This window comes from Megalobrama amblycephala, linkage group LG9 (assembly GCF_018812025.1).
Source record: "Megalobrama amblycephala isolate DHTTF-2021 linkage group LG9, ASM1881202v1, whole genome shotgun sequence".
NCBI classification, from domain to species: Eukaryota; Metazoa; Chordata; class Actinopteri; order Cypriniformes; family Xenocyprididae; genus Megalobrama; species Megalobrama amblycephala.
Genome location: NC_063052.1, coordinates 2,878,364 through 2,901,341, shown reverse-complemented (window position 1 = coordinate 2,901,341; position 22,978 = coordinate 2,878,364). Strand labels below are relative to the sequence as shown.

The 22,978-nt window shown below is 37.5% G+C and overlaps 1 protein-coding gene across 3 annotated transcripts in view; it reads left to right on the top strand.

Moving 5' to 3' along the window:
• gabbr1b (gamma-aminobutyric acid (GABA) B receptor, 1b) overlaps positions 1 to 22,978 on the top strand; it is a 132,622-nt gene that overhangs the window by 14,066 nt on the left and 95,578 nt on the right. The window lies entirely within an intron of this gene.

Genomic DNA, 22,978 nt, shown 5'->3' with positions numbered 1-22,978 from the left:
GTTACTGGGTTGTCCTTTTCACGTTTTCTGGGTTGGTAGATGTACCGGGGACCAATTACAGCACTTAAACGTGGAAAAAGTCAGAATTTCATGATATGTCCCCTTTAAATTAGGGTGACCAGACGTCCCCGTTTTCCGGGGACAGTCCCGGTTTTTACAAGTCAATGCTGTTTCTTTGTTCAATTTTGCACACTGTACATGGGTTGAAGCTCTTAATTTTGAGCTTTCAAAGTGCACCAGATTGATGCATTTAACCTTAAAATGTACAAAATTTTCTTTACCCCCATACAGGAGGTATACAGAACATTTTACAAATTCCAGTGGGAAATAATAATGTAGCCTACATTTTATGAACTTTACTCAAGAATACTACAACAAAGCTCATTTCAATGTCAGTAAAGCTGTTAACAAAAAAATTAAAATGTCATTGGACAAAAGTTGTAATTTCGTACAGTATAAACAGCTCGTGAAAATTAAAACATTCAATTCAATAATAAATGTTGCAAATATTATTTGTGTTATTTATCTCACATTATATTTTGTAATGTGATTTTTCAAAATAGTGTAATAGTTTAATAGTTTTTTGTAGTTAGGCTTACTGGCTAGTTATTTTGGTGAATTGTATTAAAACCAGACCAAAAATCCTAATAATAAAATTAAATCATAATATTTATTAATGTAAAATGTGAAACCCACAACAATAAAAAAAAATTAAAAATGTACTGTCCCCGTTTTTTAATTAATAGATAATAACAAATTAGATTTTGGTGGTATTTTGACCACTCGCATAGGAAATGTCCCCGGTTTCCATTTCAGAAATCTGGTCACCTTACTTTAAATGCAAATGAGCTGCTGCTCCCGAGAAGAGGGCGGAGCTTTAACAGCTCACACTTTGGTTGCTGAACAACAACAAAGCTGGAGAATCTCACACAGTCAAAATGACGATTGTCAGTAACAGTTCAGCCTTACATTGTTCAAAGTCGGACACTGATGGAGAGACTCAGGAAGAAGTTACAACTTATAGAATGCATGTGGACATTTCTGATTGGTTAGTGGATACATTTATGTAGTTGCTGTGGAGTTGATTCAACTCATCGACTAGCATGTGCCGTCATGTTAATCTTTTGTGCAAATCCAGTGAATTGACCTTTGTTTATGAAGCAGTTCGGCATAAAATGACGGCATGGCAACAACACTCTACTACAACAACTCTTCCTCTTCTCAAAAGCAGCCCAACATGGCCTCTCCCCCTTTGTTGCATGTTCTCGTTGGCAGGGTTTATGTAAATTTTAGGGTTAGTGATGTCACTAACCCAGGAAGGAGCTCGTTGTAGTCCCTACCAGCTGTTTGTTGTAGTCCTTAAAGAGATTTCTGTAAAAGAAAAGATCTCCTTTTGCATTAAACTTTGAGCGTCATAACTTTGCAGATGTTGTTTATGCTCTAACAGCAACATTACACACTAACTAAAGTTAAAACGATGAAATCATAATCAACCTCCTCTTTAATGTCATTTAAATTTTTTTGTTTCGTAGGTGTAGTTTCAAAACTGTTTATATTTTAGCATTGCAGTTTCCCAGAGCACCTATTTCAGTCATACCTGTCAGGTTGTAAGAACATTTCATTCATTATATTCCAAAAAAAAAAAAAAACACAGGTGCTTCTGTCAAGCTGCTGCCTGGGTTTTGCTTTAAACGTCTAAAGGGAATTCATTTAAGATCGCATTTGATGCACTCTCCAAATTCTTATTATCATTGGCTGGAGGCCTAATTTGACCCAGAATGCATTAGCCCCAGTTTGCTGTTTGCTTTGAGTGTGTACTTTTCCCCCTTATCACAGATTTTGTTTGTTGGCTCGTGTTTGTGTGCACATGTGAACGTGTCACCACAAAGTCTCTGCATGCCACCGTTCTCTCCAATCCACACAACGGTATGCGTTTGAGTAGCTCCCGCTCTTCATTTTCATCACACACAATAGCCCTGATGGCACAGTGATGGTGTTTAAAACCGACTGGAGCTGCCGCATTCATGCTTTTGTGTGCATCTGTACGCTTTCTGCTGCAGCGTTATGAATACACCGGTGCTGCCTGCCCAAAGCCTTTCTAGCCCTCAAGGGATCAAGCTGAGGTACAATTCATTCCAGGTGGCCTTTTAAATCCCAGTGGTGGAGGAGATAGAGTCTTCCTCACATTTGGCCTCAGGACTTTTAACTCAGGCAGCAGGGGCTCCAGCGGATTGTGGACTTCCTTCAAAAGGCCTCCTTAAGGACTTGCCACCTGCTGAAGAGAGAAGTGAAAAGGACTGTTGCTTTTATTTGGACTCACTCGGATGAAGGATTGGTGGAGGAAACAGCAGGGTCAGGGATGAGGGTCTTCATGTACGGCTAGAACCTCTGTTTTAGCCAGGTTGAATTTAAAACTCTCAAAGATAGGTCAAGGAGACCCACGAGCACTTATTTGTCAATGTTAAATGTGATGCTTTTTTATTACCATCGTCAATCTGATTTTCTCTGAATCGTTTCTCTGATTCTTTAAATTTAATCAAGGGTGTTCAATCTTCCTTGTGGAGTTACATTTTCCTGTTTAGCTCAAACTTGCCCCAGTACACTTGCTTGGAGGTTTCTAGCCATCCTAAAGACCTAGGCTGCATCCAAAAATCGCGTATACTACGTAGTAGATAAAAAACAGTATGTGAAATGAGTAGCATGTCTGAATTCACAATACAAACATACCCGGGTGACCTACTGCTTTCACAGAGATTCTGAAGTGAGCATCCAGTCGACACTTTATTATCCCATGAGGACACATGAGAGGATCTGTGAGTGGCAGTGAAGCGACGCACTGATACGTCCCACGACAATGACAACACCATGTAGTGTAGTATGTCAGGAAAGACGTTACAGTCATGCTACACACATTTATACTATATAGAACATAGTGTATTCCAAAGAAGTAACTACTCAGGGAGTATGTGATTCTTGATTAGCTGTTTCAGGTGTGTTACTTAAGATTGAAGCTGAACTCTGCAGGACAGTAGCCCTCCAGGAGCAGGATTGGACACCCCTGAATTAAACAGTCTATTTGTTTGCTGCTCTGCCTTTGAGAAATTCCTGCTTCACATATGAAATCGGCTTCGGCCGAGCTGTGGGGTAGCTGTCAAATCCAATCTAGTTTTTATCTCCCCCATCCCACCGTCTTTGCAAAGCATGCATCATTGTGTTAGGATCATAAACAATCTGAGCCGAAATGTGCCGCTCAGACTGTAAAGGTTAGATTGAAAGGTTGTTAAAAGTAAACTTTAGCCATTCTTTCCTAATGTTAATGTCCTTCAGGAGGATATGCAGAGCCATTGGTGATGACACACAGCCTAAGCACAATATTTGATGGACTTGGAATGTAGTGGAATATTGTCATAATGGCTGGAATATTGTCATAATCGCTATGAGTCATATTCTGACTAGCTGAAATTTTTAGGGGTTCAGTCTGAATGTGCTACAAGGCAACCCAAGTTGACAACTGCTTATTTGTCAAGCTATTGTACCAACACACTCTCATTGCAATTTGTAACTCTGTTATGTTATGGCAAATTGGTGGCAAATTCGTATGAATTTGTAAGATCTCATTCGTATATATTTTTGTATCTGGTTACGCCCCACAGACAGTTAGGATTGGGGTGGAGTGGGGTTGCAAATTGTACATTTTTATACAAATCAAGACAAAATCACCAACTCGTAAAATAGTTATGATTTCTAATGAGATCATGTTGCAAGAGAACTCCAGTAATTCTCATTACACAGACTTTGGGGACTCGAGCACCCACGAAAATGGCAGAGATATTCCTCATTAATCAAAAAATCTATTGAAAACCTCTTTGATTGGTGGATCTCACATAGGTTCACAGCAGGTCATAAATCACACAATGCCTCATTAGAATTTGTGTTTGCATTTTGTTTAACATTGTAATTAAAACAAAAACTTTAATTAACACCAGCATCCTCTTCCATCAGTAGCAGTGCTGCTACATCTTCAAATTATCAGTCGTCGTCATTGTCAAGTAATGAATTCAACTTAACCAGGTATACACTGCAGCCTGCATATTTAAATGAAGTCATTGTCATTCTTTTCTTGGCAAACATCCTTCCTTTCAATGCAAATTAGGCTCATTATAAAATGTAGTCACAAACATCAGCACTATTTTCCTGTAAATGGAATCTTTTTGGAAGGTATTTGTGTAGATTTTCTAGTAATCATGGCAGCAGTAATTGTAGCCAAGCAAAGGTTTTTTTTTTTTTTTTTTTTTTAAAGAAGTCTTTCAATTGTCCTGTGTAAAAACCTCAACTCCTGGAGTGAAAACCTTTACCATTCAGCTATTGTCTGGTTGCATTTCTTTGCATAGGGCACAATTGTCCGGTACGAACTGCGATCAGCACTAATTTTGTGGGTGTGTTTGTGGCATCACATCATTTGCATAAATCCTTCAGTAAATCGGATGGCAACACAATACAGCACATGCAAATAAACAATGCTATCAGTGGGCGCAGTTTTTCACAGTTTCACATTCTTAATTCCCCCATGACTTGTCGCTCTTTTCCATGCAATCACAATGAATGGAGGTTTTTAGGCTTCAAAAAGGACACAAAAGCATGATAAAAGTATCAAAAAAGTGGCCTTTATGACTTATGTGCTGTAGTCCAAGTTTTCTGAAGCCATACAATAGCTTTGTGTGAAAAACATACTGAAATTTAAGCCATTCACTACATCCACTTAATGAAGAACAGTGTCTTGCATAGACTTTTGAATTGTGGCATAAAGTCTGGTCCAGTTTGCAGCTTTTTCTGGCCAAGAACCGCCTACTTAGACAGGAAGACACCGCCTGACAGAATGACAGATGGACTTTGTGATCAGAAATGTTGTCCATCCACAAGTACTGAATATTTAACATGCATCACTCAGAAAACAAACAGTTCTATACCGTTTTGTAGATATCTAGATTATTGACTATTGCAGATTTTAAATATAATATCAGGCATAAAGTTTTGATGCCTCTAATGGCAAATTGATTGATTGTATTGTCAAATGACTTGAAAGTACCTTCTGAATCTCAACACAACTCTGTATCAAAATGGCCTAAAAAATTGTGTACATTTACTCACGGAAATGGTGTAGATACCAGCTAATCAGATTTAGCCATCACTTGCCAGTTTTGTGTGCAGTATGCATCAGACAGTCATTGAGCGTACTGTGGGCGTGACGTCTGAGGCTGAGACTAAATGAAGAAAAACCAAAATAACCATCTGTTCATCATGTCCATTCTACTAAGGAATTAACATTTTACTGCCAACCTAGACATTCTTCTCATTCAAAGAACTCTAAGACACTTCATTTTGACCCTTTTAAGGCAATATTGTATGTATCCTTCATTGAGAATTCTATCCCAGAATGCATTGTGATTAGCTCAGTGAAAAAAATCAAAAGATGGAGGACAAATAGAGAAAGATGTTGACTAATGTACTGTACATGTAAACCTGAATAAATTAGCTGAGCAGAACTCAAAAAAGTTAAGGTAAACAATTTTTAATTTAAGAAATTTAAAAGTAAGCAGAAGTTTCAGAATGTTATGTGAATGGAATAGAATGTTAGTTGTTCTTAAATTGAAATATTTGAGTAACCTAACTCATACATTTAACCAAAAAATTATCATTTAATCTCAAGTTCTCAACTTTAATATTTTTAGTTGTTGAATCATAGGTATAACTAGCCAATTCAGCAAATGCTATCATGCTAATTGTTAACACAATGCTTTTGAATAGCATAGCAATTACTGAATGAGTAAGGCAATATAGAGCATTTAATATATACCTGTTCTCAGTGTTGGGGGTAATTCACTACAAGTAACTTTTAGATTCAGATTACTTTTTCAAGTAACTAGAGTTACTTTTTTCAAATAAGCAATGCATGTTACTTTTTCACATTTATTGACTGACAGCTCTCCTGTCCCCATTTTGAGAGAAATAAAGTGCAGAGGTGTTGTGTGCCCTGTGTAAAAATGGTTATTGTAGTTCTAGACTAAATGTGAACATGCATTTACTCATCTCACTTGCACATAAACATTCAGTATTCATCAAAATGAATAAAAACAGTGAAATCCAATCTCAGAATTTTACGCAAACCTGTAATAATTAACTATATTAAAGTAGACAATATATGTATTTAATCTCACTTTATTAGCCAATGTCTTTGATAATGACCTTCAATGATCTAATTCAAACATACTAATAAGCAAAAAATACTTTAGATTAGATTTAGAAATAAGAGTGTTGAACTTCCTTCTGTTTCCTATTCTTCTTTAATCCAGAATGGCAGTACAGGTAAAAGGTTTGTTTGAGCTCCGCCCTCTACTGTACAGGCGTAAATATGCATTTACTTTTTTTGGTTGTTATTAAAAAATAAACAAGCAAGCCCAGCCCGGGTGAGAAAAAGTAATGCAAAAGTAATGTAACACATTACTTTTCATAAAAAGTAACTAATGCAATTAGTTACTTTTTTTAGGAAGTAACGCAATATTGTAATGCATTACTTTTAAAAGTAACTTTTCCCAACACTGCCTGTTCTCAAACTAAGCTCATGCTCCTCTTGTCACCAAGAGGTCCCCCCCCCCCCCCCCCAAAAAAAAAAAACCAACATAAAATAAACTCTTCTAAATTAGCATTGCAAAACATTAAACACTATTAAATCTCCCACGTAATATTAATGTTGCACAAAAAGCATGTAACACTTAATTTTAGCATTTACTCTCCCTTTTGAGTGCCATGGCAAAACATGCTGGGAAACAGAAATCCCCAGTCTAGTTTCAGTTAAATTTAAGTTCCTCCAAATTAAAAAAAAACAAGTTCTTTAAACTCAAAACATGAAACATTCAGATTACTCAAAATGTATAATCAAGTACTGTACGTGTTTTAGTATGTTTGTCAACACATCAGAATAAGTGTACTTCCTATTAAAAAGTGGACTCTTTTAAAAGTGTACTTAAACATAGTCATTATCTTAAAAAGATCCTAAAAGGCCCTAGTGACTTCACATGTCGAGCTTTTGCATATGTCGAGCGTTCAGTCAAGTCAGTAACAAAGCTAATGTAAATGACAATTAGGATGCCTTAGAATAGTCAGCAAACAGCTCTAGATTGTGTTTTCTATGCATGGTAGCACATTAAAGAAACTCTTGTTGAAATATCAGTGTGCAGTTGTTGTAGAATAAATGAGTTACCAGAAATGTCAGATAGATGTAGAAGGAAAGCGGGGAGCTGTCACGCCCCTGTGTTAATATGTGTGTGGTGTCATGAGGCTCCAGGCTTTAGTCTTTTATGAGACACTCTGTCAATAAGCCGTCTGTTACACCTCACACTCATGCCTTATGGCATTGATTGAGGAATTACAGCGCTGCATCTTCTCTCTCTCTCTCCTCTTTGCTGCCGGTGGCCTGTGTCTCTGATCTCTGTAGGCGTGTATCACAGCATGGGTTTGCATGTGTCCTGTTGCGTTTCACTCGTGCGACTCGATGGGAGTCGGTGTATGTTTGTGTCTCGCTGTTTCTAGAGTGTCTTTATGCTTCATGTCTTTCCAAGCAAGTTTTTTTCCTTTTTTGGCACTGTGTGAGCTGCACCATGTGTCTCGAAGCAGATCCCCCCACCATCTTAGTCATAATGTACTTTCAATTTTATGATGACTCAGTTAGGAGGTTTCTAAAAATAAGCATACATGCTATACGTTTGTGATAGTATATGATTTACTTTAATTGCATACTCTCATCTTATATTCCATACAGAAAACAAATGGCAAGGGGGTTTGAGCTCAAATGAAATGAGCATGGTTCTGAAATTTATAAAGGTCAGATGCTATCAGAGCAAAATGCTAGATCAGAGCAAATGTTAGAGCTTCAAAAGGTTAAGCATGCTTTACTAATTTAGAGCAATGTATTGAATATGATAAAACATTTCTTAGGTTTTGATACCTGGAACATGATCTGCATCTAGGAATTATTATGAAACAGCCAGCAAGAGTTTCTGTACTGATTTAAGGTGTATTATGATGGCCTTTTTTTGTATTGTTTTGGTGCTTGCGTATCTAGTGCATAACCATACTTGTCAAATTTAGCTAGTGTGAAACTAGTCAACCAGCATTGTCTTCCTGATTAAACAGGTTAAATTAATTAATTAATTAGTTCACACAAAATAAAAATTGTCATCACTTATTCATAAAATGAACTGATGTCCATATTCTTGTCTTTTCAGCATGTACATATGGCCTGTCTCTGTATAGTTAGATTATACAAAGGTATTTTTGATGAGTATTTAACAGTGCACTTGTTTTGTGTGTTTATAATGAAGTTGTGAGGTCACCACAGTCTATCACATGTGCTATAGATCCAAGTCCAAGAAGGAGAGTTCAGGGCGGATGGATACAGCAGCAAGGCTTCTCTCTCACCCCATAATTATTGACTGTGTTATGTGCTGTGGCTTATTGGCTTCACGTTCTGCCAGCTTGAATTACATCCCTCAACGTCTGGTCACGTACTCCACCATCCGAGCTTCCAAACTCAGACATCTCCTGTGATTTTGGAGGAATTAGAATTGACATCTTTGAACTTCCTTTTGAATCCTGCAGATTTAGGCGCATTAACAGAGGAGGAAGGTAGCTTACGCTGAGATGCGTCATGGTAGAATAAAGAGTTTACCTCAATTCGGACACCTTCCCTTTGGTTTTTACTAAATGAAAATGACTGTGCATAGCTGAATTCACTGGGAGAATATGTGTCCTTTGTTAAGAGATGCGCGCACACTCACTTTCTGACGGACCGTGCTCCTTCCACCCAGATTTACATCAGTCAGGTTGTCAGGCGTTCATCGCCCTTATCAGTTAGCAGACAGGTCGATGGCGAGGAGGTCAGTGACAGATTTCCATCATTCAATGTGCATTTCACAGGAAGTGACAGCAGAGTGTGTGCGGTAGCAACACTGGGGAGCAATTGTTGCTAACTAATATCCTTTTCCAAAGGGGTCGTCCCCAAGAGGGGCTCTTGATGGCCCCCTATTTGTTTTATTGGAGACCTTTGGACTCTAGAAAGTATAATTTGTGCTTTCAAAAGCAGTAATTACTATTACTGTTGGTCATGGGTGAAAAAAAAAAAAAATTGCTCCCCTCGCCCACAGCCGATTCTAAAGGTTTCATTGATCATGCCAGTCACAGTGCAGATTGCCTATAATTGAAAGTAGAAAGTGACGTGATGTCTTGCGAAGTATGGTGTCCTATACTCGGAATTTGTGCTCTGCATTTCACCCATCCAAGTGCACACACACAGCAGTGAGTATTGAACACATACACACCCGGAGCAGTGGGCAGCCATTTTTTTGCTGCGGCGCCTGGGGAGTAATTGGGGTTTAGGTGCTACCTCAGTTCTGGATAATGTGGAGAGAGCACTGTACATTCATTTCACCCCCCTACATTTCCTGCCGGTACTGAGACTTGAACCCACAACCTTCCAGTTATAAGTTGTCTAACCATTAGAACCATTGCTGAAAGAAATACCAACCTCTAACCTAACTAACGCTAACCTTAACATCAGTGTAGTGTGGGTAGCACATCCTGATTGATAGCATTATTATTTGTTGTGATCAGATCCCTTCATGGTATTTCTGATCTCTGAACTGAATTTATGAAGTCTGACCTTTTTTGACAGGTGAAAACCCTTTTCTTGAAAGGGTAAATTGTGCCCCAAAGCTGATTTGATTGGTCAACTTGACCAATCAAATCAGCTGTGGGGCACAATTTACCCTTTACTGCAGGGATGGGCAAACTCAGTCCTGGAGGGCCACTGTCCTGCAGAGTTTTGGTCCAACCCTAATCAAACACACCTGAACCAGCTAATCAGTGTTTTTAGGATTACTAGAAGGCTACTGTCAGGCGAGTGTTTATCAAGGTTGGAGCTAAACTCTGCAGGACAGTGGCGCTCCAGGACTGAGTTTGCCCATCTCTACTTTATTAGCTAGGGGGGGAAAAAACATGTTAGCTGCCTCCTTGTCAGATGACGCTGGTTCGAATCGAACACAGAGCAGTGTCAGTAGGACCAGTTACACTTACATTGAAGGAGAGACCCAAACCATAACCTATGAGGGAAAAACATCTTAAATCAGCCTAATTTGGTTTGCTGGTCTTCCAGCCTGGTCAGGCTAGTCTGCTGGCTGATTTCAGAGGGGTTATGGGCACTTTTCATCTATTTTTGCCCAGTTAAACCAGCCACCTGCTTGGCCAGGCTGGGACCTGCAAACAACAGCAAACCCACTTTTTTTCAGCAAGTTATGTAGAGATCAAAATATCATAGAGACCTAAAGGATCAGGTATACTCCATTTTCTGAATTCTGCTCCGTCTCGCTCACAGTTGAGCACATAAGCCTTTCAAAATATACTCTACTCTACACTAGTGGACTTTTGTTTTCATGCATTCAAATCACTTGCTGTTCGCCAACTGTGTTTGCGTATGGGTCACCATGATTTTGCCAAGTAAGACATGTTCCTGGATCAACATCTTTTGTTGATCCTGGAACATTCCTGTCTGAATATTTAGTCCTATCCCTACCCCTAAACCTAACTCCATCCTTAAAATCAAACAGAAATTATAGGTGAATTAGAATGGTGTAGAAGCACCAAACCCTGACATAAGCCTAATCTTGACATAAAGCGTAAACTTGTCCCTCAAATCTGATAGGTTGATTGGAATGTTCCAGAATCAACAAAGATGTTGATCCAGGAACATGTTGTACTTGGTGAAATCACTAAGCAATCGCCAACCACCCATAATGTTCAAGAAACCAACTAGATCCCCTTAGTAACCACAAAGCAATGTGCTAAAAACAATCAGAACACCATAGCTACTAAAAAGCAACACTCAAGCATCCTAGCATTACATTTTGCACTGGAAAACACCACTCACATTTTCTTCAGACAATGTAAAAAATGACATTAATCCAGTCATACTTGACCAACACCTTGTCACTGGGGCAGTACTATTAAAGTGACATCTTTGTACAAACCCGATTCCAAAAAAGTTGGGACACTGATTCAAATTGTGACACAAATGACACAAATCGTGAATAAAAACAGAATGCAATGATGTGGAAGTTTCAAATTTCAATATTTTATTCAGAATACAACATAGATGACATATTAAATGTTTAAACTGAGAAAATGTATAATTTTAAGGGAAAAATAAGTTGATTTTAAATTTCATGGCATCAACACATGTCAAAAAAGTTGGCACAAGGCCATGTTTACCACTGTGTGGCATCCCCTCTTCTTTTGATAACAGTCTGCAAACGTCTGGGGACTGAGGAGACAAGTTGCTCAAGTTTAGGAATAGGAATGTTGTTCCATTCTTGTCTAATAAAGGCTTCTAGTTGCTCAACTGTCTTAGGTCTTTGTCACATCTTCCTCTTTATGATGCGCCAAATGTTTTCTATGGGTCAAAGATCTGGACTGCAGGCTGGCCATTTCAGTACCCGGATTCTTCTTCTACGCAGCCATGATGTTGTAATTGATGCAGTATGTGGTCTGGCATTGTCATGTTGGAAAATGCAAGGTCTTCCCTGAAAGAGACGACGTCTGGATGGGAGGATATGTTGTTCTAGAACTTGGATATACCTTTCAGCATTGATGGTGCCTTTCCAGATGTGTAAGCTGCCCATGCCACACGCACTCATGCAACCCCATACCATCAGAGATGCAGGCTTCTGAACTGAGCACTGATAACAACTTGAGTTGTCCTTGCCCTCTTTAGTCCGGATGACATGGCGTCCAAGTTTTCCAAAAAGAACTTTGAAAATTTTGATTCGTTTGACCACAGAACAGTTTTCTACTTTGCCACAGTCCATTTTAAATGAGCCTTGGCCCAGAGAAAACGCCTGCGCTTCTGGATCATGTTTAGATATGTCTTCTTTTTTGACCTATAGAGTTTTAGCTGGCAACGGCGAATGGCACGGTGGATTGTGTTCACCGACAATGTTTTCTGGATGTATTCCTGGGCCCATGTTGTGATTTCCATTACAGTAGCATTCATGTATGTGATGCAGTGCCGTCTAAGGGCCCGAAGATCATGGGCATCCAGTATGGTTTTCCAGCCTTGACCCTTACACACAGAGATTGTTCCAGATTCTCTGAATCTTTGGATGATATTATGCACTGTAGATGATGATAACTTCAAACTCTTTGCAATTTTTCTCTGAGAAACTCCTTTCCGATATTGCTCCACTATTTTTCACCGCAGCATTGGGGGAATTGGTGATCCTCTGCCCATCTTGACTTCTGAGAGACTCTACCAATTGACCTAATAAGTTGCAAATTGGTCCTCCAGCTGTTCCTTATATGTACATTTAACTTTTCCGGCCTCTTATTGCAACCTGTCCCAACTTTTTTGGAATGTGTAGCTCTCATGAAATCCAAAATTAGCCAATATTTGGCATGACATTTCAAAATGTCTCACTTTCAACATTTGATGTGTTATCTATATTCTATTGTGAATAAAATATAAGTTTATGAGATTTGTAAATTATTGCATTCCTTTTTTATTCACAGTTTGTACAGTGTCCCAACTTTTTTGGAATTGGGTTTGTACATTATTTATTCCTGAAATGTTCAAAAGTAGTAGCTTAAAGGATTAGTTCACTTTTAAATAAACTTTTGCTGAAAATTTACTCACCCCCATGTCATCCAAGATGTCCATGTCTTTCTTTCTTCAGTCGAAAAGAAATTAAGGTTTTTGATGAAAACATTCCAGGATTTTTCTCCATATAATGGACTTCAACGGGCACCAAACGGTTCAAGGTCCAAATGACAGTTTCAGTGCAGCTTCAAAGGGCTTTAAACGATACCAGATGATACCAGACGATACCAGACGATGAATAAGGGTCTTATCTAGCTAAACGATCTGTCATTTAAAAAAAAATATTAAAAAGTTTAACACTCTGAGGTCTAAAAACGCGCCGGCGCGTTTTGCAGGTTTTTTTTCACATTGCAGCAAAACAGACTTAAAATACTCCGTCATTTTTTGTCATAGAGACATAAGTAATATATCAATTGAAACTATAGAATATCTTCTTTTATTTGTATACACTCAGAGTAAAAACACAATGTTGTGCTTTTTGTAAAATAAAGAAAACTAACATGATGCGTGATTTCTCCTCTCCCTCTGAACGAAGTCCAATCTGATAGTTCTCAGAAAATGAACTGTAACTTAGTGAATGCTAATCACAGAAAAATTAAACTTATGTCTAAAAAAACGTTAAGATGTCAGGTTTTAAATCATGTAAGTCAAATCAAAAACAAACCTTCTGTGTTTATGTAATCTGTATGAAAAGAGAGCCATGTCAGAAGTCCGTGATTCAGCTCATTATCTGCTAATGCGGCCACGCCCACAGAGCCAGCGCTATTCAGACTCAAATTCAGAGGCAATACATGCATTCATCGTCTCAATCGTGTATTTATTGTCTTGAAAAGTGTTTATCTGAATGTAAAAGTCATGGTTAGGGAGCTCTAGAAGACATGCAGTTAGTTCCTGTTTTCTTTTCTTCTATTTATGAATTTTAGATGAGTTTTTGTTTCTTTAGCGCCCTCCGGCTGCAGTATGAATTGGAAACTCCATTCATGGAATAGCCTCTTCTTCTTTTAGATGAATTTGTGGACTAAAAATGCACAGAGAGCGCCCTCTGACTTCAAGGATGAATTGAAAACACCAGCGCTCATAGTAATGACAATGAATATTAAATAAATATAACTTCTCTGTATAGAAAATTGACATAAGCATATGAGATTCCAATATTTCTCCAAAATGTGCATGCTTTTAAACTAAAAGCCTATATTCAGACTCTTTGCATCACAGAAATACATTATATTTTAAAGTATAATATAAAACCATTACTTTATATTGTAATAATATTTTTCTGTATGTTTCATATATCATGATGAGCTTGAGACATCACAGAAGGTTTTTTTCACAGCCTACCTGACTGAAATGCCTCATTAATATGCAAGTCATTTCAGCTCATTACTATCCAATTCTTTTGTCTTCTCAGGTGAGAATGGCCCATTTTTCAGTGGTGATTCACGCCTCCATGCATACGGTGTTTCTTGGCAAAAAGTGTCTTACAAAAACTAAATCAATATATTGTTTTATATGAAGGAGTAGGCAGCATAATTTTTACATAATTTTGAAGCAAAAACTCTAGTCTACAACCTCCAATACCCAAAAGTCTTGTGAACACAGATTTAATATACTTATTTTGGCCTTATTTCAGTGACTTAAGTTTTTTGTTTTTTCAGTAACCACGCATAAACATTATTCCTTCAAAAACACAAACATGTACATACATGTTCCTCACATATTATTGTAGCCTAGTTTGTGCTGAATACAGTTTAATGACACTTTTGTCATTTATATGTTTATGAACAACTGAAAAAAGCACAAATGTCAGAGCATGTCAAAACTTCTCCAGGCCCCAAATCAGCCTCAGACTCCAGAGGGTTAAGTTTAAGCACAAATGCTCGCCTTACTCTGTTCAGCGATGTGCGTTCGTGACGTCACGTAATACGCAATTACGCTGAAAAGGTCACGCTTGACGTAGGCAGAATTACGGACTCAGTGTTTACAAGTTGAATGTGCAAATACTAAGTCAAACGCCATTTACAAAAAAAGGTAAAACAACAATGTCGGACAATTTTGAACTTTGAGGAGAAGATCGTCCTGTCCTACCTTTTTGAACCGGGCATACGAAGATCTGACAAGACGTGGTGGTGCACATGTGGCAAATGCCAACCATTGCCACATGTGCACCACCTTTTCAACGTAATTGCGTATTACGTGACGTCACGAATGCGCATTGCAGAACAAAGCAAGGCGAGCATTTGTGTTTATAAAACGTAAACTTTTTTTTTTTTTTTTTTTTTTTTTTTTTTTAATGACTGATAGTTTCGCTAGATAAGACCCTTATTCATCATATTCAAGCTGCACTGAAACTGTCATTTTGACCTTGAACCGTTTGGTGCCCATTGAAGTCCATTATATGGAGAAAAATCCTGGAATGTTTTCATCAAAAACCTTAATTTCTTTTCGACTGAAGAAAGAAAGACATGGACATCTTGGATGACATGGGGGTGAGTAAATTATCAGCAAAAGTTTATTTAAAAGTGAACTAATCCTTTAAGGGTACACATTACATATATTAGGTACTGCTATGCACCTTTTAGGGGTAGATAAGGTATAAAGTTGTTCTTTTAAGGGTGCTGCCCCAGTTACAAGCTGTTGTACCCCCAAAAGGTGCAATTTAAAAAAAAAAAAAATCTGACAGTGTAAGCCCTGCCCATTTTAGGTCCTCGTTTCATGCTAATTTACATGCTTATACTATTTCTATGGTGGTTAATATTAGCTGCCCAGGTGCAAACTGCTAATCCACATTTTCACGCTAGATGAGGCGCTGATGAGACACTGCAGAGAAACCGTCGAGTTCACTCATCACCTCTGCAGTCAGATGGGTGAGAGGGTTCGTTTACAGAGGCGTGGTAGAAACAGTGTGTCACCGGGGGTTAAAACATCAAGAAAGTCTGACAGCAGTCAAAGAGCAAACGGAAGGAGGGTACATGAATGGTTGCCTGGCAACAGAATTAGGCAGTTTTTAGCTTTGGTTTCCAGTCAAAAAGAGACGTGCTTTGCTTTCACTGTCCATACAGAGACTGTCACCTGTCATTTACCAAGTGAATGTGCATAAATGTGTGCGTGCCAGGGCTGTATCCAACATAAACACTGCAGGGGACGTTTCCACCCCAGTTTTCAGAGTAGTTGGCAACTGGTATGTTTTTCAATGACCGATTCTTAAAATGGTACTTCTGAATGACAGAATCTTGAATATTTAGGTGTTTCAATCAGGGTGGCATAAATCAAAAATATGCAGAGATTATGGCGGTGGTTTCAGTGCTGTGTATTGCAATCAGGCTGCTTATAATGAGCATATATGGTGTGAGAAACCATTTGAGTGAAATGTTGTTTTCATGAGACAAGCCAGTTAGAAAGATTGAGGGGGGAAAGACTGAGAGTAATTGCTCTGTAGAGAGATAAAAGAAGACTGAATAAAGAAAGAGAAAGACAGCAGTGATTTTGGAAGGATGCAATAAAGAACACAATTGTGGTCTGGAAAAAGCAAGCCAGAGAGAGAGAACATGTTAGAGAGAGGAGGAGAGAGAGAGACAGACAAGAGAGCTTGCTACCAAGAGGTCACTTTTACGCCTCAGGTGGAGCCCTGTCTTCGTGCCACTGTCAGATTGTGTGTATGTGTGTGTACATTCACCCTGCACTGCAGCAAGTGAATTTCATTACTTTCATTTTCACATAACAAAGCAGCATTCACAATCTCCTCTTTACTACCTAGCACCAGAGCCTTACTCTGACAATAGCTGTTCCAAAACCTAGCAAGCTGTCTACCAACATTTTATGCAGTGGTGGATGAAGTACACAAATCAAGTACTTGAGTAAAAGTACATATACCCTGATAAAATAATAGTCCAGTAAAAGTATGATGTACTCCTTTTTAATTTTACTTGAGTAAAAGCACAAAAATGATTGATTACTTAATGTACTTAAGTCTTAAAAAAATAAAAAGTATAAAAAGTTTATTTCTTTTGCAATTTTATATACGCTATCGTACTGCTCAAAACATGTGTATATGGAATGTGAATTATTATGAACTGTTAAATTGAAGATTAGGCATACAAAGTAAGAAAACTGATAATTACTGATAATTCAAGTGTGCAAACAAGTGACAATAACAAAATATACCATATAGTAAGCCTATTTAAAAATGAGGAAAAATAAAATCTGTGTAAATGTGTGTTGACAAATATAAACATACAATATAAAAAAAAAGACGTCACAAAGGGCAAAATGTGTTAACATTGTTAGAAGAACACTATGCGAATATACTAGCTTTATATGATTTGAAACTGCTATGGCAACGGAGAAGATGCATGGGCATTGACTTGCGTTATTTTAGTGTTATGTTTTGTTTCTAAACCTACCATGTTCACACGATGCTAAATAAATATGAACATGTCCACATTCAGCCATTTCACACAATTCACATTGACAGTCGTGACCTAAATTTGATTTTCATTTACAAATAATAAATCCAAAAATTAGGCATTAGTGACTTTCTGCACCATCAGTCACGCACGCACTTAAGTTTCGAGGATCTCCTGTTCTTGGCCAATTTTGAGTCAGACTTGTGAATTACGTAAACACCTGATCATTTGAATCAACTTGAATAAGTTGTTGCCTCAAGAACAGATGCAATCAGATTGGTCCAATTCACAAATAAATTGTTCAATGTGATTTATTTGGACCGATACGATTGCATAAATCGTTCAGTGCGTCTCGGAGCGGGTGACGATTGCTTCAGTTCAAAATAATAGGAAATTATGTTTTTATGAAATGCAGTGGAGTAAAAAGTAAAAAGTACAACATTATGCTTTGGAATCTAATTAAGTAAAAGTAAAAATTTCCCAAAATAAAAATACTCTGATACTCTGATTTTTACATAAAAAATTTAAAAATACTTAATTACTGTCCATCACTGATTTTAAGGCATCATAGGTGTGCTATACAAACACAATGGTTGTTCCAAAATGTAGTAAGCAGTATTATACCTAATCTGGGGTAAATTCTAAGACTTACATGTATCCTTCACTGAAAAGCAATTCCAAAATGCATTGCGACAAACACTGGGAGAAATAATTCAAGATGGTGGATGAGCATGAGAAATGCAAATTATGAATGTACTTATTTCTTTCAATATAATGTATGTGCTTTTTATGATTAGAACAGTATCACCTAGTTAGATTAGCAACATTCTAACACCAAACTCTTTTGAAATCAGTCGAGTCATTTATCTTATATGCATCCCAATTTGTCCTAAGCCCTTCTGTAGTATAAATAGTGTGTGCTCTTGCTGAAAATTCCAACAAGAAAAATTGCACTTTTAATACCAGGATGATGCACTTAATTAATAATAATAAAAAACAAACAAACAAACAAAACAGTGGAATGTTGGACATCAGCTTTACTTACATAGCCAAAAGAGAAGGGCTCTCAGACTCCACTGCTACATGACATTATAATCTTTTAAACCTCATACCCTTGATGGTTCATAGTATATGTGCGTATAGTATGTCATTTGGTACACAGCTGTGAGCTTCATGTGAGGAGCACTAATTGTGTATTGCACAGTGTTTATGTAGAGCATTCTAAATCAGTCATTTATGTGGTTACATTTCTATTAGGAAGATGCCTTAGGGCCAATTCACACAGAACATATCCTAGCATTAAAAACAGCTAGACGGAGCGTAACAGAATTGAACAGAAGGCAAGTTTATAGCGCCATTAACTCCTATACACCTTTGCTAATGGATAGCCTATTTGACATTAAATACTTTTGGGAATTTGTTGTCATGGCATTTTACTAATTATTATACGTGCAGCTTTAATGAGCTCTAAAAACGAATTAAGTCAAAAAATAAAAGTAAAAAAAAAAAACAGAAGAAATGGTATCTAAAATATTTTTCATTACACATTTGTATAAATTGTAAGCTAAAATATTAATGTTAACTGCAAAAAGCTCATGGAAATGCATGCAACTACCCTTAACACTCATCAGGTTCATCCGAAAAACTGACATTGATTTACTGCATAAACTATTTTTAACTTGACATAGCATCTTAAAAACAACATGCTCGTAGTGTGAGACGTGCCGTAACGGACAAAGATGTTCGTCTAGTCCATATTTACCATAGATCAACAATTAGCGCAGACAGAAGAAAGAACGTGTCCTGTGTGCACAGCCCCTTAGAAGACAGCTGCCAGTGTAAGCAGTAGACAGCAAGGCAGCATGCTAGCTTCTGTCGATTTCTCTCCTTCATTTTCTTTTTTTTCTGTCAAGGCTGTATGGCAACTCCATATGTTCATTGCATGCATTCATGAAAATCTTTCCTTGTGCTGCCTCTCCCGCTAAAGTTAATCCTAACCTGCCTTTCATGCGAAGACCGCCTTTACAGCACGCTGCGCTCCCACGACGGAAAGCCTTGTCTGCTTTTATAGTGTGGGATGAAATGTGTTATGGCTCATATACTCGTTCATACTCCTTTGAGAACAGTTAGAAGCCGTGAATAATCTCTAGAAATTGCTTCCATTGTGATTACAGCACAGGAAGTGTAAAGCGTTCTGGTGGAGTAGAATCTTCCTGCTTTGCTACCTGTATTTCAAATTAGCATATCATTTGGGTGAAATTAATTTATGTAGATTAGTCCTGGTTGATTGTTGGCTGTCTAATCAGATTGTGTGTGAGGAAATGTGAGCGTGTGTGTGCATTGGCCCCAGTTCCTCATACGAAGCTGGTGGTTTACGTGCTCTACGTCCCAGATTTGTTTCTCTGTGGTTTTTCAGCTCTTTGAAGAATATTTTTCTTTTTCTCGTCTGCAATTCCACACTCATTATAGGGGCTTATGAACATGCCCTGCTATTACATCTTCCTTTCAATGTTCCCCTTCCCTTCAACATTGTGAACAAGGTTCAAAATTAACACTCACCAAGCTGCAAATGCAAGTAGAAATTGGCTTTAATGAGTTACTCACCAGTTGGCCAGTAATGTTGTTAGAAGCTGCAACATAATACATGGTTTAAAGGGGCTATATGTAAGAATTTTCATGTATTAATCAGTTTTTTTACTGCCAATGTGTGAACAGCTTGTAATGGAACTTAAAAAACGAGACCTTCCCTGACTTCCTAGGTTTTCTTTGAAAGCATGTAGAAGATAGTTGTTTATGTGAAGGATGATTTGCTGGGAAAATCAAAAGGATGTGATGTTTACATTCTCTTCCAGATGGAGTCCACTAACATCAACACAAACTAAAATAAAAAAGTTTGCTGTTTCACAGTAACAGTGACATAAACAATGTTAGTCTATAATGATTTAACAGGATCAATTACAATGACAAATGAAATATATATATGAAATAAATGCTCATATAATGTTTAGGATAATGCCATTTTCTACTGTAATGTCAATGTGTGATGCAAAGAAAAGGGATTAATGCAAACTACATTATAGTCTCACATAGCCAGCTCTATATAGTCTAGTCTCAAATATACTTTATAATCAAACTATCATAACAGTGTAATTTTAATTACCTCATCTGTTGACATGATGCCAGTTAATTGCAGAGCTGGTGCAAACATCACATCGCTATGATCAGATACTTTCTTAACTGCTGTTTTCTCACTACTGTCATTTTTGTTGTGTATTTATTTTGTTAATGAGAGGCAATATTTACATATTCATCTAAACACTGCTCTCATGAGCGCGGATGGCGTCATGATGTTTGTTAATAGTATATCGCGGCAAAGGATTTTCCAACTTCTTTTTACTTCTAAGCGAAGAACAAAAAAGAACTTTGCCGTGAATATATCGAGGCCTTAAATGATGTTCAGTCTCTTGTACATTACGTCTCCGATTTGGCTGAGGCTCGCTATATGGAGCGTGTGAATGAGTGCGAGCATGAGCAGTAAGTTGCTTGCTGTAACGGCCACTTAACGGCCACTGGTGTCACTGATAACAAGGGTTTCTAAATTACATATAGCCCCTTTAAATCTTAAATTGTAAGATTCATGCATAGTTGGATGCTTCTTGATGTAAGTGATTTAACCTTTTAGCATTCCATTGTACTGCCCGCGGTACACATACCTTTCAAAAGAGACCAAAACCATGCATATACTCCAAATGGTTCAAGAACAGCATGCAATTTATTTTAGGTGTTTTAGGCAACTTTCACAGGAATGCTAAGGGGTTAAAGACTCACTCTTAAAGACTTAATCAGTGTTTTTAATTGAATTAAGTTAAATATTCATTGACTCACTAATAAATACAGTCACCTTTTCATTCCTCAATGAGTCAGTGTTCTTAAGTCAATTGAGTCAATCATTCAATATCTTACTCATAAAGACATTCACTTGTTTTATTCCTAGATAAATCAGTGTTGTTGAATTAATGAATGTTGTTGAGTCAATTATTCAATGACTCACTCATAAAGACAGTCACTTCTTTTGTACCTTGAATGAATTGGTTGAGGCAATGATTCAATGCCTCACTCTTAAAAACAGCCCCTTGTTTTGTTCCTGAATGAATCAGTGTTGTTGAATTAAAGGGATAGTTCACCCAAAAATGAAAATTTGATGTTTATCTGCTTACCCCCAGCGCATCCAAGATGTAGTTGACTTTGTTTCTTCAGTAGAACACAAATGATGATTTTTAACTCCAACCTTTGCCGTCTGTCAGTGAAATGGGAGTGAATGGGAACTTGGATCAATAAGAGTCGAAAAACCTTGCATAGACAAATCCAAATTAAACCCTGCTGCTCGTGACGACACATTGATGTCCTAAGACACGAAACGATCGGTTTGTGCGAGAAACCGAACAGTATTTATATCATTTTTTACCTCTAAAATACCGCTATGTCCAACTGCGTTCAGCACTCGCTTAGTGAGGTCTGATCACACTGGGGGTAAGCAGATAAACATCAAATTTTCATTTTTCGGTGATCTTTCCCTTTAATCAACTGAGTCAATCATTCAGTTACTTATTAAGATACCACCATAGCTGTTTCTCAATATGCGTTCTTGTCTGTAATTATGTTCTTGTGGACTTCATCAGTTAGCTGCCCAAGTATTGTTCCAATTCAAAGTTCACACTTATCCAAGTACAGTTCAAATACCTGGATGTGTTCTTGATCCGCCCCTTTTATCGAGGATGCAACGAGAGGTGACTTGTGCGGACTTGAGACAGCCAGGTATCCCAGAATGCATATCGCACTAACCAGTGAGCGTCAATAGCTGAGGATAAAACCCACGAAATTTTAAAATACTACTGTTATTGTGTCATGAAATGTAGTTGAGAATATATTTGTTTAAAGCTCAAATCTGTGGTTTATTGATAAAGCGCATATTTTTATATTTATATTTAGGCTATTTAACTCTGTTGCAGCCTACTTGAGTGCTGGCTTTGTATGTTTGACTGAATTGTTTGCTTTATTTCGTATTGTATAGCTTCTTATACCTTTTACTTTTATAATGGCTATTATTGATCATTAAAACTGACATTTAACAAAATTTTGTTAAATGTCATTTTAATGATCAATAAAGAGACAGGGTTGTGTTTTATGTCATATTTCATTTTATCACAGTTAAGATAATCAGAGTACATATGCACATATCGCCTGAAAATATTAATATGTTTAATATTTTTAAAATGTAGAAGAAAAAAGCAGGGTTGTGTTTTATATTTCATTTTGTTATAAATATACATGCAGTGAAGTTAATCAATGAATGCGTTACCTGAACCACATTTGTGTGGCTATTAATATGTTTAAGATTTTTTTTAAATGAAAACGAAAAGAGGCAGAGTGGTGTTTAATAATATATTTTCTTTTATTGTTGCCTAAAATATACATACAGAGATAACTGAAGTAGCCAGAACGAGCTGAGTAAGGCTATCAAGTACGCTGCTGTACCATTTGCAGAATCACCAGGACTTGCGTCCTCCCATCCCCGGGAGTCTGTTCTTCTGAGTCGAACTTGGCAAGTCCGAATTACCAAGGATGCAAGTCCGAACTTTGCGCATTTGGTATTGAGAAACTCCTCTTGTTTCATTCCTGAATGAATAAGTGTTGTGGAATGAATCAGTTGAGTGAATCATTCAATAACTTATGCATATAATGACAAGACACTTATTTTATTCCTTAATGAATTAGTGTTGTTGAATGAATTGATTGAGGCAATGACTCAATGATAAAATCAGTCACTTGTCATCACCTTCTGCCTTGTAATCTGCAGAAAGAGTCACTGAAA